Source organism: Trachypithecus francoisi, unplaced genomic scaffold (genome assembly GCF_009764315.1).
Source record: "Trachypithecus francoisi isolate TF-2019V2 unplaced genomic scaffold, Tfra_2.0 Lachesis_group20, whole genome shotgun sequence".
NCBI lineage: Eukaryota > Metazoa > Chordata > Mammalia > Primates > Cercopithecidae > Trachypithecus > Trachypithecus francoisi.
Window position 1 is genome coordinate 57,755,011 of NW_022681466.1, and position 27,532 is coordinate 57,782,542.

A 27,532-nucleotide genomic window follows, 5' to 3' on the forward strand; every position below is an offset into this window, starting at 1 on the left:
AGAAGAGCCTTAAAAGTTTTTTATATTCTCACACTACTCTTTTATATTCTGGAAATCTATACTAAGGAAATTGTGAAAAATTGGTGCTAAAATGTATATTTGAAGATATTTGTGCACTAGATTTAATAACAGAAAGGAATTAGAAATGATCTAAATATAGAACATTGGGAATATGGTTAAGTGGTTATGACACACACACAAACAAAACAATACTACATAGACATTCTAGATTGAATTTTTTTTTTTTTTTTTTGAGACGGCGTTTCCACTCTTGTTACTCAGGATGGAGTTCACTGGCATGATCTCAGCTCACTGCAACCTTCGCCTCCCGGATTCAAGTAATTCTCCTGCCTCAGTCTCCCAAGTAACTGAGGTTACAGGCAGGCGCCACCATGTGCAGCTGATTTTTGTATTTTTAGTAGAGATGGGTTCTCACCATGTTAGTGAGGCTGGTCTCGAACTCTTGACCTCAGGTGATCCACCCGCCTTAACCTCCTAAAATGCTGGGATTAGAAGCATGAGCCACCGTGCCCGGCCTCTAGATTGAATCTTGAGGAATAGGAAGTGAAAAAGAAATGTTCCCAAGAAAGTGTTAAGTGAAGAAAATGTGCTCCAAACAAAAAATAAAGTACAAGTTTATTATTCAAATTTAAAAATATATAAACACTTAAAGAAAATACACTAAAATATTTCCCAAACTATATATATTCACTATGCATTAATTTTAAATCAGAAAACAGCATATGTTCTTTTTAAAAATCTAAATAGCTAAGTAGAGACACAGCAGATGAATATTAAATCACAAAAGTAAGTTCTAAAACGTCTTTTTCATATTTTCCAGATGCACTTTAAAATAATGTTTGTCAAGCTATGAAAATTGAAAATGGAGAAGATGTAAGAAAATTCATGACTTCAGCCTGCCGTCATTGAAAATTTTATGTTAAAAGAAATACAAGTTGAATAGAAAACAATAGGATACTTGGGAAGCTACATCCAAAAAGATTGTCTTTACCAACATTCAGTGATGGCAAAGTATGATGAATGGCAGAATCCAGGTTTTTTCATTCATCTATTAAAATAGTATGAAACATCTAGCATGTTCAAGACACTGCAGAGGACATTACGAAGGTAAAAACCAGTCCCTTGAAGAGTTTCTAAGGATTTTTAACAGTTGCTTAGACGTTAGGACAGTCAAGCATCTGTTTATTATTTTATGTGAATAACCTCCTTCATCCAACAGAGTTGAGTTTTTTCCTTAGTTTTCCATTTTGCAACATTGCAATGTACTCATTTTCTACAAGGAACCCAAGACCCAAACAGCCACAAATGTTTGCTGGGCTCACTGGTTAAGAATGGTTGGTGGTTTGCAAAATATAAATAGAAGAAAACTATAACCAGTTTCAGCCAGTCTGACGCCACTGAAAAACTGATGAATAAATAATGAGAGTGTCCTATATCTTTCATTAATCCAGATCTGGAGCCCTTCACTGGTGGGCTCACACAGTTCTGCCCCCATCACAGGCATTTTCATCCAACATCAAATGCAAGAAATCCTGGCTGCTCTATTTGAGGCTTTAGGGGAATTCAGTGTTTCAAAATGGTGTCTTCCAGGGAAGGAACTCCCAAAAGTTGTTCTTTTTCCTCAGTGGAAATTGTTCTCATGTGCCTAATGTTATTAAATTAGCACCATCTTTTTTCTATTTAATCCTTTCTTTCTCTCTCTCTCTCTCTCTCTCTCTCTCTCTCTCCCCCCTCCCTTGGAAAGCTTGCCCACTCCTCTCTTATTTGCAACCCTAAATGAGACACTGAAGGTTCCTGAGGATTCTCAATGGCTCTGTGGATGGAATCCCAGTTACAGGCCAAAGAGATCTGCTTTATTTGGTACCAAAGAAACTGTGGTCCAGGTCATTAAAAGTTATTCATCAATTGAGGGCTGATAACATACGTTGCTACTTTGCCTCATAGGGTATTTTCACATCACATCCATTGGCCAACCTAAACTTCACAGGAACCCACTAAGTTAAGGGCAAGACAAATTGTTATTACCATTTTGCATTAGCATCAAGAATTTGAAAACTTTTATCAAGGCCACACAGCTTAGTAAATGTCAGATACCATGACAAAATTCAGAATGTCTGTTCTAAAAGTAGATAGTTCTTCCACTCTCTCATACTGTCAAAAGTAGATGCGTTCATTACTAGGCAACTCTTTATTGAGCACTGACTATAAACCAGGTCCTCTCTAGGCACTAGAGACCCAACGGTGAATGGCACAGACAAGCCCCTTGTCCTTGGGAAGCTCAAATTTCAGTGAGGGAAAGAAAACAAAAAAGCAAAAATATAAATAAAATTACAGAAAATGCTATGTGAGATAAAGCATGGCAAAGGAAGGAGGGCTACTTTAATGAACAAGAGAAGTTCAGGATTTTTTGAGGAGTAACATTTGAGCTCGGCCAGGCGCGGTGGCTCAAGCCTGTAATCCCAGCACTTTGGGAGGCCGAGACGGGCGGATCACGAGGTCAGGAGATCGAGACCATCCTGGCTAATACGGTGAAACCCCGTCTCTACTAAAAAATACAAAAAACTAGCCGGGCGAGGTGGCGGGCGCCTGTAGTCCCAGCTACTTGGGAGGCTGAGGCAGGAGAATGGCGTAAACCCGGGGGGCGGAGCTTGCAGTGAGCTGAGATCCGGCCACTGCACTCCAGCCTGGGCGACACAGCGAGACTCCGTCTCAAAAAAAAAAAAAAAAAAACATTTGAGCTCACCTCCAGATGACAAGCAGCAGCCAGCCATGCGAAGACCCAGTGAAAGAATGTTCCAGGCAGAAGGAACAGCAAATGAAAAGGTCCTGAGACAAGAACAAGCTTAGCACGTCTCTGGGACAATAAAATAACCAGTGTAACAGAGGGATAAGAAAATAGGGAATGTTGATTATTATTATTTTATTTATTTATTTATTTATTTTGAGACCGAGTCTCACTCTGTTGCCCAGGCTGGAGTGCAGTGGCACGATCTCGGCTCACTGCAACCTCCGCCTGCCGGGTTCATGCCATTCTCCTGCCTCAGCCTCCCGAGTAGCTGGGACTACAGGCGCCCACCACCACGCCTGGCTAATTTTTTTCTATTTTTTATTAGAGACGGGGTTTCACCGTGTTAACCAGGGTGGTCTCGATCTCCTGACCTCATGAGCCACCCACCTGGCTCCCAAAGTGCTGGGATTACAGGCATGAGCCACTGCACCCGGCCGAATGTTGATTATTTTTTAAAGGAAGTTGGAAGTGTAGGCAAGATCAGACAGGTTAGGATAAGGGGTTTTGTGCAGTGGGAAGCCATGGAAAGATTTGAGACAGAAAGTACTATCTGATTAACAAACTTTAAAGATCCCCCTGGCTGCTATGTGAAGAATAGAATGGATTCTGTTAAAACAAGAGTGGAGGCGGGGCATGGTGGCTCACACCTGTAATCCCAGCACTTTCCGAGGCCAAGGCAGGTGGATCACCTGAGGTCAGAAGATCGAGAACAGCCTGGCCAACAGGGTGAAATCCCGTCTCTACTAAAAATACAAAAAAATTAGCTGGATGTGCTGGCACACACCTGTAGTCCCAGCTACTCGGGAGGCTGAGGTAAGAAAATCACTTGAACCCAGGTGGCGGAGGTTGGCAGTGAGCTGAGATCGCACCACTGCACTCCAGCCTGGACAATAGAGCAAGACACTGAATTAAAAAAAAAAAAAAAAAGAGTGGAACCATAAAGACCAGTTAGGAGAACACCCCAGTGACCCAAGAAAGGGATGTACTACTTGGACCAGGGTGGAAACTGTGGGGGTAGGGAGAAGTGAGTCGATTTGGGGTGCATTTTGGAAGGAGAGCTGATGAGCATCTCTGATAGGTTAGATAGTAATGGGAGGAGATGAGGAAGAAAGAATAAAGGATAACTCCTAAATATTTGGCCTTTGTAATGGATGATCTGTTTATTATTCATTAATCCTTTCATTTATTCAAGTACTTATTGAGTACCTACTATACACCTATTACAGTTTAAGTACTATGCAGTACTTAACCTCCCAAAAAGACATGATCCATGCCCTTACAGAGCTTGTAGACTAAAGCAGGCAACATGGACAATTGAAGTATAACCCAATGTGATATGTTCTATGATGCAGCAGGGGCCTGGGCAACCAAACTGGGCCTGGAGAAGGGGGAAGTGACATTTTGGCTGAGTCCCCAAAGAGAAGTGGGAGGGAGCCAGACTAACAGCCATGCTACAGGAGAAACCACATCAGCAGAGGTGGAAGACCGGAGCACTCAAGGAACAGAAAGCCACTCGGTACTGCCAGAGAGTCGGTGTGCAAGAGGGACTGGCAGTAAGCTGGAGACATAGGCAAGAAGCAGGCGACAGAAAGGAGTTTGGCCTTTGGAAAGTGTTAGAAGAGAAACTTCATCCGAGTTAAATTTAAAGGAGTTTAATTGAGTAATGAAAGATTCATGAATTGGGCAGCCTTCAGAATCACAGCAGATTCAGAGAGACTCCAGCGCAGCCACATGGTGGAAGAAGATTTACAGACAAGAAAAAGGAAGTGATGTGCAAAAATAGGAAGTGAGGTACAGAAACAGCTGGATTAGTTACAGGTGGCATTTGCCTTACTTGAACACAGTTTGAACACTCAGCAGCATATGAGTGGTTGAAGCATAGGGCTGCTGGGATTGGTCAAGACTCAGCTATTGTTACTGATGCATACTCCTTAGTTAGGTTTTCAATCTTTTCTACCTATTAAGTTACGTTATGGTTCATCCACAAGGACTCAAATATGGAAGTACGGAGTCCTTCTCAGGTCACAGTTAGTTTGCTTTTACAAAGGGAGAGGGAAAGCAAAACATGGTTGTAGCTAGGACAGAGATGTGATTTGTGTTTCCGAATCGTGTTAAATCTGAAGAGAGCAACCTGCAGAGTATCGTCTATTCATGATCTCATGTTTGTTAAAGCTGGAAAAAAAAAAAAAAAAGAAAAACCTTGTATGTGTATACTCATAAAACACACACCAACCAAAAAAACCTGTATGTGTGTTTACATACAGTTATGTTATATTGTGAACCCAAAATATCTGAGACAGGTCTCAATGAATGTCTCAGGAGGTTCTGACAACAAATGCCCAAGGATCAGAGTACAGCTTGCGTTTACACATTTTAGGAAGACGTAATACATTCGGGACAACTCAGAGTGGGAGGGGTTTCAGGTAGATTTAAAAATTTTCTGATTGGCAATTTGAGTTATTATCAGTAGAAAGGAATGTCTGGGTTAGGACAAGGGGTTGTGGAGACCAAGGTTTTATCTGATGAACCCTCCAGGTAGCAGTCTTCAGAGAGAATAGATTGTAAATGTTTCTTATCAGTCTTATGGTCTGCGTTGATATTAGTGCTGGAAAGGTATATTAACCCCTTCTTTCATCAGGGCCTAAACTAGATTTTCAGGTTAACTCCGCAATGCTCCTGGCCAACAGGACGGGTCCATTCAAATGGATGCAGGTCTTAGAATTTCATTTTTGATTATATACAGTTTGTAAAAATATTTAAATGATGTAGAAAAAAGTGTGGAAGGATACACAATAAATATAACATTAGTGGCCACAGAGGTGTGGAAAGAGAAGGAAGAGCTTATTATTTTTTTAATGTAATTTCTTATGTTCAAAAGCACATATTTCTTGGTTATTTATTTCTTTCTGATTTTTTTCTATTATACTTTAAGTTCTGGGATTCATGTGAAGAATGTGCAGGTTTGTTACATAGGTATACATGTGTCCTGGTGGCTTGCTGCACCTATCAACCCAATATCTACGTTTTAAGCCCCGCAGGCAGTAGGCAATTTTTCTAATGCTCTCCCTCCCCTTGCTCCCGATTCCCTGACAGGCCCCAGTGTGTGATGTTCCCCTCCCTGTATCCATGTGTTCTCAGTGTCAACCCATCACCTATGAATGAGAACATGCAGTGTTTGGTTTTCTGTTCCTGTGTTAGTTTGCTGAGAGTGATGGTTTCCAGCTTCGTCCATATCCCTGCAAAGGGCATGAACTCATTTTTTTTATGGGTGCATAGTATTTCATGGTGTATATGTACCACATTTTCTTTATCAGTCTATCATTGATGGGTATTTGGGTCTGTTCCAAGTCTTTGCTATTGGAAATAGTACTGCAATAAACATATATGTGCATGTGTCTTTATAGTAGAATGATTCATAAGCCTTTGGGTATATACCCAGTAATGACATTGCTGGGTCAAATGGTATTTCTGGTTCTAGATCCTTGAGGAATCACTACACTGTCTTCCACAATGGTTGAACTAATTTACATTCCCACCAACAGTGTAGAAGCATTCCTATTTCTCCACAGCCTTGCCAGCATCTATTGTTTCCTGACTTTTTAAAGATTGCCATTTTAACTGGCGTGAGATACTATCTCGTTGTGGTTTTGATTTGCATTTCTCTAATGACCAGTGATGCTGAGATTTTTTTCATATTTTTGTTGGCTGCATAAATGTCTTCTTTTGAGATATATCTCTTCATATGCATCACCCACTTTTTGAAGGGGTTGTTTTTTTCTTGTAAATTTGTTAAAGTTCCTTGCAGATTCTGGATATTAGACCTTTGTCAGATGGATAGACTGCAAAAATTTTCTCCCATTCTGTAGGTTGCCTGTTCACTCTGATGATAGTTTCTTTTGCTGGGCAGAAGCTCTTTAGTTTAATTAGATCCCACTTGTCAATTTTGGCTTTTGTTGCCATTGCTTTTGGTGTTTTAGTCATGAAGTCTTTGCCCATGCCTATGTCCTGAATGATATTGCCTAGGTTTTCTTCTAGGGTTTTTATGGTTTTAGGCTTTATGTTTAAGTCTTTAATCCATCTTGAGTTAATTTTTGTATAAGGTATAAGGAAGGGGTCCAGTTTCAGTTTTCTGCATATGGCTAACCAGTTTTCCCAGCACCATTTATTAAATATGGAATCCTTTCCCCATTGCATGTATTTTTTTTCAGGTTTTTCGAAGATCAGACGGTTGTAGATGTGTGGTGTTATTTCTGAGGCTTCTGTTCTGTTCCATTGGTCTATATATCTGTTTTGGTACCAGTACTGTGCTGTTTTAGTTACTGTAGCCTTGTAGTATAGTTTGAAGTCAAGTAGCATGATGCCTCCAGCTTTGTTCTTTTTGCTTAGGATTTTCTTGGCTATATGGGCTCTTTTTTGGTTCCATATGAACTTTAAAGTAGTTTTTTCTAATTCTGTGAAGAAAGTCAATGGAAGCTTGATGGGAATTAACATTGAATCTACAAATTACTTTGGACAATATGGCCAATTTCACAGTATCGATTCTTCCTATCTGTGAGCATGGAATGTTTTTCCATTTGTGTCCTTTCTTATTTCCTTGAGCAGTGGTTTGTAGTTCTCCTTGAAGAGGTCCTTCAAGTCCCTTGTAAGTTGTATTCCTAGGTATTTTATTCTCTTTGTAGCAATTGTGAATGAGAGTTCACTCATGATTTGGTTCTCTGTCTGCTATTGGTATATAGAAATGCTTGTGATTTTTGCACATTGATTTTGTATCCTGAGACTTTGCTGAATTTGCTTATCAGCTTAAGGAGTTTTGGGGCTGAAACAATGGGGTTTTCTAAATATACAATCATGTCATCTGCAAACAGAGATAATTCGGCTTCCTGCCTTCCCATTTGAATACCCTTTATTTCTTTCTCTTGCCTGATTGCCCTGGCCAGAACTTTCACACTATGTTGAACAGGAGTGGTGAGAGAGGGCATCCTTGTCTTGTACTAGTTTTCAAAGGGAATGCTTCCAGTTTTTGCCCATTCAGTATGATAGTGGGTATGGGTTTGTCATAAATAGCTCTTATTATTTTGAGATACGTTCCATCAATACCTAGTTTATTGAGTGTTTTTAGCATGAAGAGGTGTTGAATTTTATCAAAGGCCTTTTCTGTGTGGATGATGCTGGCCTCATAAAATGAGTTAGGGAGGAGTCCTTCTTTTTCTATTGTTTGAAATCGTTTCAGAAGGAATGGTACCAGCTCCTCTTTCTACCTCTGGTAGAATTTGGCTGTGAGTCCATCTGGTCCTGGGCTTTTTTTGGTTGGTAGGCTACTAATTACTGCCTCAATTCAGAACTTGTTATTGATCTATTCAGGGATTCGACTTCTTCCTGGTTTAAGTCTTGGGATTTAGTGTTCTAGATTTTATTCTTCTAGATTTTCTAGTTTATTTGTGTAGAGGTGTTTATAGTATTCTCCAATGGTAGTCTGTATTTCTGTGGGATCAGTGGTGATATCTTCTTTATCATTTTTTATTGTGTCTATTTGATTCTTCTTTCTTTTCTTCATTAGTCTGGCTAGCAGTCTACCTATTTTGTTAATCTTTTAAAAAAAACCAGCTCCTGGATTCATTGATTTTTTGAAGGGTTTTCCATGTCTGTATCTTCTTCAGTTCTGCTATAATCTTATTTTTTGTCTTCTGCTAGCTTTTGAATTTGTTGCTCTTTCTTCTCTAGTTCTTTTGTGATGTTGGGATGTCAATTTTAGATTTTTCCCACTTTCTCCTGTGGGCATTTAGTGCTATAAATTTCCCTCTAAACACTGCTTTATCTGTGTCCCAAAGATTCTGGTATGTTGTCTCTTTGCTCCCATTGAGTTCAAAAAACTTATTTATTTCTGCCTTAATTTCATTATTTACTCAGTAGTTATTCAAGAACAGGTTGTCCAGTCTCCATGTAGTTGTGCAGTTTTGAGTGAGTTTCTTAATCCTGAGTTTTACTTTGATTGCACTGTGGTCTGAGAGACTATTATGATTTCTGTTCTTTTGCATTTGCTGAGGAGAGTTTTACTTCCAATTTTGTGGTCAGTTTTAGAATAAGTGCTATGTGGTGCTGAGAAGAATGTATATTCTGTTGATTTGGGGTGGAGAGTTCTGTAGGTGTCTATTAGGTCTGCTTGGTCCAGAGCTGAGTTCAAGTCCTGAATACTCTTGTTAATTTTCTGTCTCATTGATCTGTCTAATATTGGCAGTGGGGTGTTAAAAGTCTCCAACTATTATTGTGTGGAAGTCTAAGTTTCTTTGTAGGTCTCTAAGAACTTGCTTTATGAAGCTGGGTGCTCCTGTGTTTGGTGCATATATATTTAGGATAGTTAGCTCTTCTTGTTGCATTGATCCCTTTACCATCCTGTAATGCCCTTCTTTGTCTTTTTTTGATCTTTGTTGGCTTAAAGTCTGTTTTATTAGAGACTAAGACTGCAACTTCTGCTTTTTGTTTTGTTTTGTTTTGTTTGTTTTTTTTGTTTTCCATTTGCTTGGTAAGTATTCCTCCATCTTTTTATTTTGTGCGTCTTTGCCCGTGAGATGAGTCTCCTGAATACAGCACACTGTCGAGTCTTGACTCTTTATCCAATTTGCCAGTCTGTGTCTTTTAATTGTGGCATTTAGCCCATTTCCATTTAAGGTTAATTTTGTTATGTGTGAATCTGATCCTGTCATCATGCTGCTAGCTGGTTATTTTTGCACATTAATTGATGCAGTTTCTTTATAGTGTCATTAGTCTTTATATTTAGGTATGTCTTTGCAGTGGCTGGTACCAGTTTTTCCTTTCCATATTTAGTGCTTCTTTCAGGACCTCTTGTAAGGCGGGCCTGGTGGTGACAAAATCTCTCAGCATTTGCTTGTCTGTAAAGGATTTTATTTCTCCTTCACTTATGAAGCTTAGTTTGGCTGACTATGAAATTCTGAGTTGAAAATTCTTTTCTTTAAGAATGTTGAATATTGGCCCCACTCTGTTCTAAGAGGCTTGTAGGGTTTCTGCAGAGAGATCCACTGTTAGACTGATGGGCTTCCCTTTGTGGGTAACCCAACCTTTCTCTCTGACTGCCCTTAACATTTTTTCCTTCATTTCAATCTTGGAGAATCTGACCATTATGTGTCTTGGGGTTGCTGTTCTCGAGGAGTATCTTAGTGGTGTTCTCTGTAGTTCCTGAATTTGAATGTTGGCCTGCCTTGCTAGGTTGGGGAAGGTCGCCTGGATGACACCCTGAAGTATGTTTTCCAACTTGGTTCCATTCTCCCCATCACTTTCAGGTACACCAATCAGTCGTAGGTTTGGTCTTTTCACATAGTCCCATATTTCTTGGAGGCTTTGTTTGTTCCTTTTCATTCTTTTTTCTCTAATATTGTCTTCACACTTTGTTTCATTAAGTTGATCTTCAATCTCTGATATCCTTTCTTCTGCTTGATCAATTCAGCTATTGATACTTGTGTATGCTTCACAAAGTTCTCATGCTGTGTTTTTCAGCTCCATCAGGTCATTTATGTTCTTCTCTAAACTGGTTATTCTAGTTAGCAGTTCCTGTAACCTTTTATCAAGGTTCTTAGCTTCCTTGCATTGACCTGAATGCAGGTCATTCAGAATATGCTCCTTTAGCTGAGAGGAGTTTGTTATTACCTACCTTCTGAAGCCTACTTCTGATAACTCATCAAACTCATTCTCTGTCCAGTTTTGTGTCCTTGCTGGAGAGCAGTTGCGATCATTTGGAGGAGAAAAGGCATTATGGATTTTGGAATTTTCACCCTTTTTGTACTAGTTTTTTCTCATCTTTGTGGATTTATCTACCTTTGATCTTTGATGCTGATGACCTTTGGATGGGGTTTTCGTGTGCATGTCCTTTTTGTTGATGTTGATGGTTATTGCTTTCTGTTTGTTAGTTTTCTTTCTAACAGTCAGGCCCCTCTTCTGCAGGTCTGCTGGAGTTTGCTGGAGGTCCACTCCAGACCCTGTTTGCCTGCATATCATCAGCAGAGGCTGCAGAACAGCAAAGACTGCTGCCTGCTCCTTCCTCAAGAAGCTTCATCTGAGAGGGGCACCCACCTGATGCCAGCTGGAGCTCTCCTATATGAGGTGTCTGTCAACCCCTGCTAGGGAGTTGTCTCCCAGTCAGGAGGCATGGGGGTGAGGAAGGAGGCAGTCTGTCCCTTAGCAGAGCTCAAGTGCTGTGCTGGGAAATCCACTTCTTTCTTCAGAGTCGGCAGGCAGTAATGTTTAAGTCTGCTGAAGCTGCTCCCACAGCCACCTCTTCCCCTAGGTGCTCGGTCCCAGGGAGATAGGTGTTTTATCTATAAGCCTCTGACTGGGGCTGCTGCCTTTCTTTCAGAGATGCCCTGCCCAGTGAGGAAGAATCTAGAGAGGCAGTCTGGCCACAGCTGCTTTGCCATGGTGTGGTAAGTTCTGCCCAGTCTGAACTTTCTGGCAGCTTCCTTAACACTGTGAGGGAAAACCAGTTAGTCAAGCCTCGGTAATGGCGGACGCACCTCCCCTCACCAAGCTTGATCATCCCAGGTCAACTTCGGACTGCTGTGCTGGCAGGCAAGAATTTCAAGCCACTGGTTCGTAGCTTGCTGGGCTCTGTGGGAGTGGGACCCACTGAGCAAGACCACTTACTCCCTGGCTTCAGCCCCCTTTCCAAGGGAGCAAATGGTTCTGTCTCCCTGAGGTTCCAGGCATCACTCGGGTATGAAAAAAATCTTCCACAGATAGCTCAGTGTCTGCCTGAATGGCTGCCTAGTTTTATGCTTGAAACCCAGGGCCCTGGTGATATAGGCGCACAAGGGAATCTCCTGGTCTGCGGATTGCAAAAACCACGGGAAAAGCAGAGTGTCCGGGCCAGATAGCACAGTTAGTCCCTCACAGCATCCCTTGGCTAGGGGAGGGAGGTCCCCAGCCCCTTGCACTTCCTGGGTGAGGCAATACCCCACCCTGCTTCTGCTCACCCTCCATGGGCTGTACCCACCGTCTAACCAGTCCCAATGAGATGAACTGGGTACCTCAGTTGGAAAAGCAGAAATCATCCACCTTCTGTGTTGGTCTCACTGGGAGCTGCAGACTGGAGCTGCTGCTATTCGGCCATCTTGCCTGATTTTAAAAAAATAGAATAAAATAAAGCACAACTCTGTGTTAGAATAAACTGAAAAGTAACTTTGAAGAACAAACAAATTAGAAGAGGGTCAATCAGGTAAGGAGCTATTGCAGCAACAAAGGCCAGAGAACACAGTGGAGTCAACTTTGGGAAAGGACATTGGGAAAGGATGGAAGGGAGAAAAGTCACTTAAATTCAGGGAGTGATGAGTAGAATCTTCAGGACTGGGAGACTAATCAGCTGTTGAGAGTACAAGGAGGTGCTTTTCACTGAAATAGAAACACTCGTGTGGATAGGAGTTAGCAAGTTAACTGTTGTATGGTGTATTGTGGGCAGTGAGCTCAGAGAGGTGCCTAAGCTGTTGTTGCATAAGTTTGAGAGACACCAGTCACCGATATTCACCATGGCAGGGAGTGTGGAGCCAGGAGGGGAGAGGGTTTGGTGCCAAGTCTTGGAAAATCCCAACTAAGAAGTGGGCAGGGGTGCGCCCCCTATAGGGGAGTCTGCTATCTCTCCAGAGAAGAGGCCAGGATCCTCTCCAGGAAGAATTGCCCAGACTCCTAAAATAGTTACTCCACAACTGGTTTTGTCTTTGTAACAAAAAAATAAGTTTTTCAATAACACATGAGCCCAGATGAGAATAAACTTGAGCTCTACACAATGATCAAATGAGTGTGGTCGACTGATAAGCCTAGAGTCTCCCTGGCATGAGTGAGTGATGACTACCTGGGCTGGTGGTATGGGGGTAAATGAATTTACCAAGATAGTTGCTGGCAGAGAAAAGCAGATTCATTGGAGAAAGTAAGAAAATACTTTGTGAGGAGGCAATGGGCAGACCAGCAGAAGAGAAGCTGACTGCAAAGAAACAGAGATTTTAGAGATTTTATAGTGCGGTGTTTATGCTGCATGCTGAGGGGGGCTTTGTGAATTGTTGATAATGCCAAGATTGCAGTGAGCTAACTTGCAGATGTCTGGTGATAGTTTGGCACAGAAGAGCTTACATGTTATGAACTATGAAGAAAGGCAGACTTGTGGCTTTTCTGCTGCTGTTTGTTGTTTGTTTGTTTGTTTTCCCCTCCTCCCACCAGCTTGACTCCTAATGACAGAGAAGATGTGCAGGAGGTGGGAACTCACCATGGCACTGTAAAGTAAAAAGGTGTGTGGTTGATAGATCACGAATTATGGTGATTCCTGGGAAAAAGTTAGGCAACTGGAGAAAACAGGAGCAAAAACATGCACGTGGAGGACCAAGGAAGGATGGAGTCACTCAGAGCACAAAGGTGGGAGTATTGTGGCCTGAAGAGGACCTGTGATAACCCGTGGGAGGTGAGGGGGTCTCCAGCTGGTTGGTGCCTTCTCTCCTGTGCATTAGGGAGTCAGTTACAGGTAGCACCCTGGGTGGTCAAGAGTGACCCATAACCAGAAGACTGACCAGCATTGGGAACTCTATGAGCTATTGCAACACCCACTACTTCGCATCCCCCACCCCATCCCCAGTCACTGAGTGCCATGCCCTACTCCATCTCCAGCCCTCTCTCTTCACCCCTACTCCGCAGTCCCTGGAGCCACTGATGCCACACAGATCATAGATAAGCCTTCACAGGCTGTTTAATGGGGAATTTAAACACAGACATTAAACAACAAACCTGAATTTACTTAGAAAAGGCAACACTGAGAACACTCCAGGTCAAAATCCAAGTGTGGCCAAGGTTTTAGAGAAGTACTTATCCCTAAAAGCATTTATTAGGAGAAAGAGAAAACAAAAACCCCAGAAGATAAAGAAATCTCTGTTTTCTAGAAGGAGCCAGAGCCTAGCATTGAAGAAAGGAGCAAGACGGTTATTAAGTAAAACGTCAAAGCAAATCTCATATCCCACTGGCATTTTCTCCATGGGAGAACGCTCATCCAGTGTCCTCAAACTGTCCTCTGATGCCCTATAGGACCTCCTGCCTCCCTGTTCCCTCTACAAGCACTTCTTGCTCCTGCTCTTCCTCCTCTGAACACGGCTTTTCAGTCTTAGCTAGGTACTAAGAGATAGGTCTTTTTTTTAAACTGTAGTACAATATACACAACACAAAATTTACCATTTTAACCATTTTTTAGTGTGCAGTTTGGTGATATTAAGTACATTCATCTTGTGCATCACCACCATCCACCTACAGAGCTCTTTTCATGTCACAAAACCGAAACTCTGTACCCATTAAACTCCACATTCCTTCCTCCCCCAGTCCTGGCAACCACCATTTCACTTTCTGTCTCCATGAACTTGACCACATCAGTTAGGTCCATCATATAAATGAAATCATACGGCATTTGTCCTTCTGTGCCTGGCTTATTTCACTCAGCATATGTCCTAGCAGAAGTCATAATTAGCAGAATTTCTTTCCTTTTACAGGTGAAACGAGAGAGTTCCCTGATCCTCCTCACAGGACATGTGACAGGGATGTGACTCACCTTTTCAAGTGGCCACTGCCGCTCAAACCCCTGAGGGGAGAGGGAGCATGCAGACAGACAGGTACAGGAGCACAAGGGGGCATGGGATATAGTGTTCCCTTTTAGCCCTGCCATCCGCAGACAGCTTGAGTGTTAACCAGTTCAGTGGATCCTCTGCCTTTCTGCAAGGGCAGAGGGCCAGCGTGACAGCTTTCTGTGTCCTGAGCTCTTGTCCAGCATCCTAGAAGAATTGAGTCACATACGGACTCAAAGGATGAATGCAGGAGTTTTATTGAGTGTTGGAGATGGCTCTCAGTGGGATGGATGGGGAGCCAGAAGAGGGGATGAAGTAGAAAGATGATCTTTCCCTGGAGCCTGGCAGTCTAGCGGCCGAACTCCTCTCCAGCTGACACCAACTGAACTCCTCTCAGTGTTCAGACGTTCCTGGAGTTACTCCTCTTCTCTCTTTCTCTGCCACATCATTTCCGCATCTGTCTGCTTCTCTCCTCATCTCATCTGCTCATCTGCTTCTAGAGCCCGGGGCTTGAGATTTATATGGGTAAGGGATGGGGGGATGTGGTGGGCCCAAAGCCAACTTTTTGGGCATGAAAACAGGAATGCTTGTCCCAATTTAGGGTGGTGAGTTTCCAGGCTTAAGGGTGGGGCCTTTCTCAGGGAACCGCCCTCTTCTATCCGTATCTCCTGCTCATATCAAAGGCTGAATAATACCCCATTGGATTCATATTTTAAGAGCATTCTTTCATCTGAATTTTAAAACAGAACCCTGACTCACTGCACTCAAAGAATTTCAGGTATCATGGAGAAGAAACTCAGGGGCAGGAACATATCCTGCCTGAGAAACATGTTTGGGATTCTCTAGGAGCTTAAAGCAGCTTCCAGGCCAACCCTTTTTCCAATCTTTAACCTCACCCTGAAATGCTCTTCCAGTGTCAGCTTTTGGAATCTCCACTGTTCATCCTCACGTTCAGGGTTCTTCAGATTTTTTGTTGTTGTTGTTCTTCTGAAGGTACTGTACTCCCTGGTCTCTCCAGGGAAGAGCCTTGGGTGGACCACCTCCTCAGGAGCCCTGGGCTCCTCCCGGGCGGTAGGTCAAGATCAGAGGGCTGGGCACACACACCACGCCCCATGCAGGGGAACGCAGCCTCAGGACTCTGCTGCTCTCAGCCCAAGACACTTGAAGAAGGAACATCTTGGAAGAATCAGCCTCATTGTTCATGGAACACTTTGAAGATGAACACAAGACATAATGCGTATATTAGAGGTGCCAAGTTAAACCAAGTAGTAAAGTAGTTTCCATGCAAATGACCTCTGCAACAGGGAACAAATTATTTCTGCTTATGTCATACCTTTCTCCATTTCTAAATTGCCCTAAACAGACTCACTTTGAACGTTTTCCATGGAGTGTCATAATCAACGTCTACGCCTTCCGCTGTTGTTTTTGTTGCAGGTGTTTTCTGATCCAAATAAAGTGTCACAATGAACAGCAGCAGAAAAGAAAAATTAACACTATAGCTTTGTTTTGTATGTTTTTTAGAGCCAATCAAGTGTGAAGCGTTGCCTCTAATGGCTTTGGGAGGGGAAATTGGGAAGGAAATGAAGATATCATGAATTAGATCCTACTAATTTGATGTGCCTTATTTTCCAACCCTTTCAAGTTCCTAGTTTAATAATACAGCCCTGTGCTTAATCCTTCAGCACAGGCGTATGCACCTTATTCCCTCATTGACCCAGTGCATATGGGGTGAGTCATAGAAGTTCTGTTTGTTATTTGGCCACAGATCTGCCCATTTATTCCCACTAACCAGGTTTTCCACTACAAATAGAGCCCTGGAAACATTCAGCAAGTGTGCAGGATGAGACTATAGCAGATCTCTGGCTCTCAGAAAGCATCTTTTGTCGATTAATTCTTTGGTTATTGCAGGGGTAATAAGGGAGCCCATAAACCACCGAAGTACGAAGTTAGTTATACGTTTTTCCTTTTCTCATTGCTTTCACATAATTCATACATGGCCAAAAGGCCATATTTCTTATATGGAACTCAAAAACTACACATAACTGAAAGAAGCGCCTCCCCAAAATTATAGCTCAATAGTAGAGCATTCAGGGATTTACTATGTGTGGTTTTGATTATTTGAGAGTAACCTTGAAGAGGCATTCCATATAGCAATTTGTAATCTTTCCCAGCCAAGAATTTGGATTGCACAGGCTAAAGACAGACAAGCCAGAAGAATGATCTTGTTGCAGCCTGGCCCAGGGCCCAGCACCTACCTCTCCTGGCTGCATTGCTGGGTTCTGCTGGTCAGCAGCTACTAAGTAACCCCTGAGAAATTAAAAGCAAACAAACAAAAATCTTATCTCTCCTTGAACCATAGAAGGCAACTTGAATCTCAAGGAATTCACATGCACCTGCTACTGCTGGTGATCAACGTGAACAAAATGAAAAGAAGAACGTTGTACATCACAGAAGACTTCACTGAAGAGTCTTCCACAGTGATATTCATGAATATCAAAATTTCAGTATATATCCTTTTTGAGTAGCCAGAGCCTCCTGCATTTCCTCTTTGTAAACTTTTGTTCATTTACTAGATATTTATGGAGAGCTGAAGTGGAGACTGAGCGCTGGCCATGTTAATCTTCCTTTCCTACCTAGGTTTACTTCCGAGACACCTGGGAGTCAGGTGGGAGCCTGTCATGCATTTCAGAGGATGAGGTGTGATTGGGAGTGACATATTTACCTTTGATTTGAGACATTTAATGTTGGAGGGCTTCCTCCAAACACTCTTTTTGGTGGTAGCCATGGAGACCAAGTGGAGTGAGTGCAACACTTCCCAGTTGGAAGTAGCAGGAATTCTTTTTTTTTTTTTTTTTTTTAGATGGAGTCTTGCTCTGTTGCCCAGCCTGGAGTGCAGTGGCGCGAACTTGGCTCACTGCAAGCTCCGCCTCCCGGGTTCACACCTTTCTCCTGCCTCAGCCTCCCGAGTAGCTGGGACTACAAGTGCCCACCACCATGCCCAGCTAATTTTTTTTTTTTTTGTATTTTTGGTAGAGATGGGATTTCACCGTGTTAGCCAGGGTGGTTTTGATCTCCTGACCTCGTGATCTGCCTGCCTCAGCCTCCCAAAGTGCTGGGATTACAGGAATGAGCCACCGCGCCCGGCCGGAAGTAGTAGGAATTCTTAAGAGCACCCAGACCAACACTGGACTTTGTGTGGCCTAGAAATAAACCATTGTCTATTAGTCCCCCAAGATTTCAGGGTTTATGTGTTACTGTGGCATTATTCGTACCTTCCCTTGCTAGTTAAAGTGCCAGTTATACTATGGACCATAAAGCAATTAAAAATGAAAAGTGAAAATTACTTCATGGAACAAAGAAATGTTTGTAAGGAAAACTATATTTGTGGATTAAAATCTAAATATGTGTGTAAAATATACATATAGGCATATACATATATTTCATTAATTTGTTGAGAGATGACAGGGTTGCAATAACTGCTGTTCCAGCCATAATCCTTTCCCACTCCAATCTACCTTCTACAGCACTGCCATAGAGGAAATGAATTGGACCTTGTTATTCCCACTGTTAAACTCATCTATGACCCACAGGGCAAAATGCTAATTCCTTAGCTTGAATGCGTTGTATCTACTTATTGACATCCCATCTCAATTCTAGAAAGAATTGAGGCAGCATCTCTGATAAACACTATTTAATTGAAGAACATCAAAGGATGGACATAGAGAAATGGCATTAGTTGCATTGGCCGGACACTTTCTGGCCTGCAGGGACACATACAGCTGCTGTAAGCGAGGCTTTAGATCACACTGAGGCAGCTAGACATCTGTTCAAAAACGAGTGGTGTAGGCTGTCATTAACACAGATCATAGAGAGAGGAGGTGGTAGTTCATTGAAGCTGGATGAGTTTGGAGCTAAACATTGACCCTGATGCCACCTCTGCCATTTACAGTTTATTTCTCTGTAAAAGGGGAATCATAATGAGACATAAGTCATAAGTTTCTATCGGGGGGATGGAAGGCATTTAGAATAGTGTCTGCATTCCACAGCATTCAACAAATAGTAGTGATTATTATTTTATTTAGTTTGTTATTTGTTGGCTTTTAAAAAGACAGAACTGAAAATATATTGGAAAAGTCAACACAGAACTGGTAAGCAAAACAGGGTTTGAGTTGGGCAGCCAAGGGAGGGCGTCCATTGTTCATTGCTCTGCTGGATACACTATTTGCATGGAGACTCTGAGATGTGATGTGGGTATAGCGGTGGGACAAGATTAGGAGACTATAAGATGAGGCTGCCATGAGATTATCTGGCCACAACAACAGTTTTGTTTTTGCTTTTGTTTGAGATGGAATTTCACTCTTTTTGCCCAGGCTGGAGTGCAATGGCGCAATCTCGGCTCACTGCAATCTCCGCCTCCCAGGTTCAAGTGATTGTCCTGCCTCCGCCTCCCAAGTAGCTGGGATTACAGGCACGTGCTACCATGCCCGGTTAATTTTGAATTTTTTAGTAAAGATGGGGTTTCACCATGTTGGACAGGCTGGTCTCGAACTCCTGATCTCCAATGATTCTCCCACCTCGGCTTCACAAAGTGCTGGGATTACAGGCGTGGGCCACCCAGCCCGGCCTACACCAATAATTTTAAGTGATTAGGAGAAGAGAGCTCACGGGTTACAGGGAGTCTGACGGGAGCTCACTTTAAAAAACAGTAAAGTCACAAGTAGGTGAGATGTCTGCTGTTATATTTTGTTATCTATTTTGCCACCAAGCAGAAGTATTTGGATTTGTTCTGTACTGATGTGAAGCCATTGTAAGATTTTGGACAGGAGCTAGCATGATGAATTTGCTGCAATGGGCAGGTTCTACAAATGGAGAAGAGGGACCAGGCAGGTAAACTAGCCAAGAAAGTTGTCAAAATGCAATGTAGACATGGTGAAGCCTTTGAAAAAGATGGAGTCATTAGGAATGAAGGAAGAGCATGTGGGAGAACAAATGGCAATGAAGACGGAAAATAAGAAATGAAGAAAACAGTGCCAGGTGCGGTGGCTCACGCCTGTAATCCTAGCACTTTAGGAGGCTGAGATGGGCGGATCACTAAGTCAGGAGATCGAGACCATCCTGGCTAACACGGTGAAACTACCTCTCTACTAAAAAAAATACAAAAAAAAAAATACAAAAAACTAGCCGGGCGAGGTGGCGGGCGCCTGTAGTCCCAGCTACTCAGGAGGCTGAGGCAGGAGAATGGCGTGAACCCGGGAGGCGGAGCTTGCAGTGAGCTGAGATCTGGCCACTGCACTCCAGCCTGGGCGACAGAGCCAGACTCCGTCTCAAAAAAAAAAAAAAAAAATGAAGAAAACAGAGAACCCGAAGATGTATTCAGGTATTTGCCTTTATGATGATCACAGCCTGCCCCAAACAAAAGTAGGAAAGACCTATTTGTCTCCCCGAATACAGAAATGTTCATGCAAAAACCAAGCATATGCCCACATTTATCACGCTCCTAAACATCCTCATCTTTCCTCTTTGGATGCTGATCCCTGCCCTAGGCTTCCACTCCAACCCCAACCTCTAAAGAACCCGATGCTTTTGTTTATTTCCTTAGGGCTCAGCCCTAAGGCACTCTCCTGATTCTCTTCTCTGGGAGCGGCAATAGGACATGCTAACGAAATAGTCAAAACTGACCCTCCTGGTGAACCTTTCCCTGAGGCTTGGTCTCTTGCTAGGTAACAGCGAGTCAATCTAATAAAGATAATTCTGGTAATGCATTAATGATCCTGGCAAGTTCATGCATTTTCTCTCTAATGTAACTTATTTGCATACTAATTGGTTATCTAGAGACAATCACTCAGTCCCAAAGACACTGGGGGATTTGATATGTCTCTAATAACCTTCATAACCTTATTATTTTCTCTCTCCAGGACTCAGTTTCTTCATTTGTTAAAACCACATTATGCCAAAGATTCCATTCACAAATTGGATCATTCTGATCTCCACTGAGAGTGGAATAGGTCATTTCTGGTATCTCCTTCATGTAAGGGACTTGAAGGTTATAAAAATATTTCTGTTCCCTTTAGGTCACCTGCACAGCCACATTAAAACCCCAAGTGTAAGGACCGATGACACAGAGTTGAAGCCTGACATACAAATTAGTAGCAGAAACCATCGAGACTGGCATGAAGTTTGGGGGAGAATAAAACACACTCATTTCGATTATACAATTCCTGAGGCCAGAGGGACGCTGTCAAATAGAAAGTCGTAAAGTATTTGAAGGTTTAATGTTGATACTTTTATGTAATTCTCTGTTTTTAAATATTGTTTAAATTGTAAGTTTACATTACATATTTTGTTTCCAAAACTGATGAGATTAGAACAATAAAAACAAAAACCAGACACAAATTAAACATCCAGATGATGGCGGATTAAGTTGTGATACACAATAGAATATAACACAGAGAGAAAATGAATGAACAAAGCTACAGCAAAAACATAGATGTGTATTAGAAGTGTAACATTGAGTGAAAAAAAAACCAAATTCCAAAATTTTGTATGGTATAATTCAATTTTTTTTTCCTTTTTGAGACCAAGTCTCACTCAGTCACCCAGGCTGGAGTGCACTGGTGTGATCTCAGCTCACTGAAAAGTATCTGAGGATTTTTCAGCTATCACTTTGTTTTTGATTTCTAATTTAATTCCATTGTAGTCAGAGAACATACTATGTGTGATCCAATACTATTTGTTTATTTGATTTGATTACTGTTTATTTTTTAAGACTTGCTTTATGGCCCAGTATACAGTCTATCTTGCTGAATGTTTCATATTCACTAGAAAAGAATGTGTATTCTATTATGGTTGGGTATAGTTCTATAAATGACAATTAGGTTAATTTTAATTATAATATTGTTAACATTTTCTACGTTCTTTCTTCTCATGTATCATGTTTGTTCTATCAATTTTTGAAAGAGAATTATTAAAATATTGAATATAATTGTCCATTTGTCTATTTCTCATTTTAATTCTTTCAGATTCTGTTTTTATTATTTTGAAGTTATCTCTGAAAATACTCCTTAAGTCTATTTTTTAAGTATACTAACATAGTCACTCATGCTTTCCCATGATTGATGGCTGCATGGTTTATATTTAAGGTGAGTCTCTTGTAAAAAGTTATAATTGGGTCTGTAGTTATGTATTTTTGAGGGAATTTTATCTCACAGGCCCTAAGAACATTGACAAGGATAAATGTCAACTGTAAAAAGCCAACAAAGAATATTGGCCTTCTTTTCCTACATTAGTATCTCTCAATCAAGGGCTGCCAGCAAACTTCATTAGCACAGAGAGGTAATATACTGAGGCTGTATTTGATCCAAAGAATAATCAATTACACATGTCTATGTCCAGCATGAATTGATATGAGATCTATAGGACCTACTGTTTGACTAAAATTATGTATCACTAAAATTAAACAAGTATTCAACTCAGGTTAGATGTATCAAATCAAAATACTTAGCCATTGCATAAAAATTGTCAGCAAGCCAACTATATGGTTGTTCCATCCAATTTTAGACATCATTTGACTACTTTTCTTAATGAAATTGCTGCTTTGAAGGAATTTTAGACTTTTTATCATTTGAATTGCAAATTTATCTCAAGACATTGAGCTACATCCAAGGGTGAACAGACCACTCAATTGTAAATTCTGTTTAACTCTCCCATAGACACCACTGACATACTCTCATGTAATTATTTCAAAAATATAACTGGGGTGAAGGTCATGTACGCTATAGAGAGCAGTAATTTATTCTTCCCCAGTGGCCAGATTAGATTATTGTAGCTCTCATCCCCCAGATCTTCCTGCAAAACCTCAAAAGAATGTGTTCAAATGGTGTTCCCATGAGCTATGACCTAGTTCAAATGTTGTTTTACTTTGTACAAGAAATTGGTCTTCCAGGGACCTAACAGAAAAAGTGATGAGACATGCTTAGTAAACAAGACCATTACAGTAAACAAACTTCAGTGTCTAAACCTAGGAGAACTTATTGATCAATCTTGGCTCAACTGGATGGAAAATTGAAGAGCCAAAATCATTAGCAATAAAGCTTGTAGGAAAGAAAATATTAATGAAAATTACTCTGACTCTTTGATATTTTTAAAGGGAGAATAAATCATAAACATTCTACTTACAGGTTTTGGGTTATATTAGCAGGGTATGAAGAAATAGACTCTTCTGAGCAGTAATAGTTGATGTTGATGAATATTCACAGTCTCCGTCTAAGGTCTGTGGACTCCTGTGGAATTCCAGTGAGACAATCAAGTACAGTCTTTGATTTCTTATTTTGATGATTCCCAAAACAGTCAGAAATCTCTCGGTTGGTGGCTGCTCAGGACACCAAATCTGTCTCAAATTTGGTCCAAAATATTTTGGCCCAGAACTCCTAGGGTAGATATAGGAGAAGAAAATTGCTTGTCACAATTTTTGAAAACAAATGAACCTGAAATAACAGAAAAAGTTTCTCTCTCTCTCTCTCTCTATGTATATATGTTATATAAAATATAGTAGTAACTTTATATATTTTATATACATACTATTATATTTATATTCTATATGTATTATATAGAATATGTATTATTAGGGGTTGAATAAGAATCCAGTGGTCCTTGACTCTCAAAATTGAAAACTCAGTCTCAAATAGGCTTAGCTAAGCCGTCTGAACTCAGTCCACTTTTTCCAATAAATATAAGCAATTTAGAGCAAGTTCTAATGCATGCCAGTCTAAGGCTCTATTTACAGTATTACAACAGCTCACCAAAAAAGAATACATTTAGTCAATCAGCAAGGAGTTGAGATGCTGTTAACACCAACAAATAACAACTTAAGACTCTGTTTTTCTTTTTAACTGAATTGATCTGTTGAACAGCCTGAAGAAGGCAGAGTATATTGAGAAAAGGGCACAAAGTTGGAAATCAAGGTTGGAACCAAGCCCGGCTTTTAATTCCCTGCAATCCATTCTCCACATAGCAGTGAGAATGATGGCTTTAAATCACAAACCAGAGGATATCACCCATCTGCTTAGAACCCTCAAGGGATTTGCCATTGCTCTTAAAATCTAAACTCTTCCTCCTGATTTCTTTCTGTTATTTGAACATGCAAAGTCTTTGCAGCAGCTGGTTCCACTTTTCCTGGAATGCCCTTCCTGGGCTGGCTATTTGAATAACTAGTTCCATCTTATTACTCAAGTCTCAACTCAATTGTCACTGTCTTTAAAGTAACACACCTTGACAGTCTGCTACCATCACATCATTTTAATTTAATTTCATCTCTATCTGACATTATAATTTGTTATTTTATTTCTATATTATCTGTCTCCCAAACTAGAATGCAAACCCCATGAAGGCAGGAAACTTACCTTCCTGTTCCCCAAACCAAGCACAATATCTATCACACAGTAGGTGCTCAGTTAACACATGTTCATGGAATGAATAAAATATTTTGATTCTATTCCCAGGCTTTGTCACAAATCATATGACTATAATCATGTCTGTTTTCTTACCTAGAAATGAGGGGAAATATAACCTTTCCTGGAACTACAATAACTTATCATTCCCTCTTCTTTATCACCTTCCACCTCCTACAAAAAAAATGAATCAGGAAATAAGGAGAAGAAGTTGCTTGCGAGAATAACATTTTAAGAGTACTGCAGGATGGATGGAATCACAAATGTAAAATCTACGGGGGCAGAGAAAATTAGCTTCCAGCTATTTATAATTTATTTGAATATATTTACATATCTAAACAAGTTCCAATCAGCAGTAGAGCTGGTTGGTTTTGAAAACATAGCAAAAGGAGGGAGCTGGAGACATATCTTGGCATTTCCCATGCCAGCACACAGAAATCAGATTGATGCCTGGAACCAACTGATTCATCGACTTCCCGGTTTTGGCTCCACTTGGGAGCCTTCTGATTACAACTTGATCTGATGGTATTTGGTTTTGCCTATTGGGAGAGAATGTGCTGATCACACATACTCTGCGTTTTCCGGTCGTTGTGACAATCGTCTGTCATTGTAAATTCCTAGATTTGCATTCTGGTCTTGGTCTTGTGTGCTTTTAAGTTCCAGTGAGTCAGCTCCTCAGACTCCTGTTACCTCTGATCAGTGAGAGGAGTACTGGGGCTCAGAAAACTATACCCCAAAGTATGGCGCTTGAGCATGCTGAGTACACTGAGTACTTAGAACTAAGGGGGACTGGAAAGTCTCCAGAAGCAGCCTCATATACAAAGTGCCTCTTTGACCTCCTGTCCTCCTGTCTGCCACCCCTTTCTTCCCCAAAGTGGAAGAAACCAGAATTCTTCCTCAAGGCAGGTTATGGAAACTAGAACTCTTCTCTCCGAAAGTAAGCCATAAAACCTATACACGCCACCCCCTCTCGCTTCTTCCTTCCCCCTTGAAGACCCTCTTTCCAAAGGGTCCTGTCCCATACCCAGGAGGAAGGAACACTACACAGGGAGGCCAGGAAGAATCTGAGCAGACAGACCACGCTAGGCTCCCGCTTAGTCTATTACCATTAGATCACACCCTTTGTCCAACTGCATTTCCACAAGGAAGTCTATTTTTCATCAAATCTAAGCATAAAAATAGACAGTTGACTGGGCGCGGTGGCTCACGCCTGTAATCCCAGCACTTCGGGAGGCCGAGGCGGGCGGATCGCGAGGTCAGGAGATTGAGACCATCCTGGTTAACACGGTGAAACCCCGTCTCTACTAAAAATAAAAAAATTAGCCGGGCGTGGTGACGGGCGCCTGTAGTCCCAGCTACTCAGGAGGCTGAGGCAGGAGAATTGCTTGAACCCGGGAGGTGGAGGTTACAGTGAGCCAAGATCGTGCCACTGCACTCCAGCCTGGGCGACAGAGCGAGACTCCATCTCAAAAAAAAAAAATTCAAAAACACAAAAATTAGCCAAGCGTGGTGGTGTATGTCTGTAATACCAGCTGCTCGGGAGGCTGAGGCAGAAGAATCGCTTGAACCTGGGAGGCGGAGGTTGTAGTGAGCCGAGATCACGCCACTGCACTCCAGCCTGGGCAACAGGGCGAGACTCCGTCTCAAAAAAAAAAAAAAAAAATAGACAATTTTCCCTGGGTCTTCATTTCCGAAGGCTCCCATGTCACAAAAAACTTTGATTAAATAAATTGGTTATGCGTTTCTCCTGTTCACCTGTCTTTTGTTATAGGAGTGTTGGCCTTGACCCTTATGATGGGTGAAGAAAGGTATCACAATTTTTTCACCCATAAGGAGACAGCTTTTGGTCCTTGGAGTGCAGTCCAGGATCCTGGGCCTTGGTTACTTAGTTTAGGGATAGTGTGGCCTCTCTGGGGCAGGGCCAAGAACCCAGTTCCAGCAAATCCATTAAGCAGCCCAAACATGTGCTTAGGGCACAGCAAAGAGAACGGGAACACACACGTGCATGCACACACACCAATTGAAGCAATTTGGTATTTCAAAATATGCTCAAAATATGGGAAAAATTATACCATTGTTGGAATTTCTTCCAATTATTTTACAGTTTACAGCAGTGTGCATTTTGAATGGGTGGGGGTATGGAGGAATAGGGGAGGAATGGCTCCTTCATAATTTTAGGGCTTCAACACACCAAAGATCCTAATTCAGCCCAGGAAAATATTTCCTTGTGGCCCCCAGTGAGCTCAGCAGCCTTTCTGGGACAGAGGAGGACAGTGACTCCAAACTATGTCTCCTCACAGAGCTGGAATGGGAATCTACTGAGGAAGGTCAAGAATCCTTCACACCCTGCATCTGACATCCTCCTGGGATCTCTTTCATCTCCCCTCTTATCCACTCTCAACAGAGGCCTACTCTTAGAAGAATCCTAAGGTAGCAACCAGTTCTAGCATTCAGTGATTCAGGAAAATAAGAAGGAAATGAATTAAATATTACACTCTCCGGGTTACTCTCAAGCATATGCTAAGCGTCAGAAAAGAAGGAAAAATCTACCATTTCTCCAATCCTCTCTAGCCCTAGACTACATTCCACGTTGTTTGGGGACAGAAAAATCTCAGGGTTGAAAGTACAGTTATGCATCACTTAACAACAGGAATTTGTTCAGAAAAATGCTTACACAAACCCAGATGGTACAGCCTGGGTTATGTGGTCTAGCCTAGTATGGCACATTGTATGGGTGTGCAAAAATATTTTCTTTCTTTACATCCTTATTCTATAAGCTTTCTTCTATTATTTTTTTTTTTTACTTTTCAAACTTTTTGAAAGCTAAAATGCAAACACATACGTTAGCCCAGACCTACATGGGGACAGAATCATCAATATCATTGTCTTCCACCTTCACATCCTGTCCCACTGGAAGGTCTTCAGGGGCAGTAATGTGCATGGAGCTGTCATCTCCTATGATAAAAATGCCTGCTTCTGGATACCTCCTGAAGGGCCTGCCTGAGGTCCTTCCAAACTTCCAAGTAAGAGAGGGAGAACGCCTTGAGACAGACCCTGGAAGATCAACTACCTTAATAAAGCATGTGCGTTACAGTTGACTTTTTGCATGTTCTATACCTTTTTTTTTTTTTTTTTTGAGATATAGTTTCACTCTTGTTGCCCAGGCCGAGTGCAATGGCATGATCTTGATCTTGGCTTACTGCAACCTCCACCTCCTGGATTCAAGCAATTCTCCTGCTTCAGCCTCCCCAGTATGTGGGATTACAGGCGCACGCCACCGCTTTTGGCTAATTTTGTATTTTTAGTAGACACAGAGTTTCGTTGTGTTGGTCAGGCTGGTCTTGAACTCCCGACCTCAGGTGATCTGCCCGTCTCAGCCTCCCAAAGTGCTGGGATTACAGGGGTGAGCCACCATGCCTGGCAGCATGTACTATACTTTTACATATGACTGGCAGCACAGTAGATTTGTTGACACCAGCATCACCACAAAGACATGAGTAATGCATTGTGTTCTGAAGCCATTAGGCAATAGGACATTTTCCAGCTCCGTTACAATCTTAGAGGACCACCGTTGTACATGCAGTCTGTCAGTGACCAAAACGACATTATGGGGCACATGACTATATAAACACTTTGTAATTTTCTAGGACTTGCTGCAGCTACTCAGTTGGGTGCCTGATTTC

At 41.7% G+C, this 27,532-nt stretch overlaps 1 long non-coding RNA gene across 1 annotated transcript; it reads right to left on the reverse strand.

Moving 5' to 3' along the window:
- Positions 1-235: 235 nt before the first annotated feature.
- Positions 236-27,128, reverse strand: LOC117067665. Its single transcript, XR_004430814.1, has 2 exons — positions 27,056-27,128; positions 236-319 (listed from the first exon to the last, which is right to left on the reverse strand). It is a non-coding gene; the product is annotated as an uncharacterized LOC117067665 (long non-coding RNA).
- Positions 27,129-27,532: the final 404 nt, after the last annotated feature.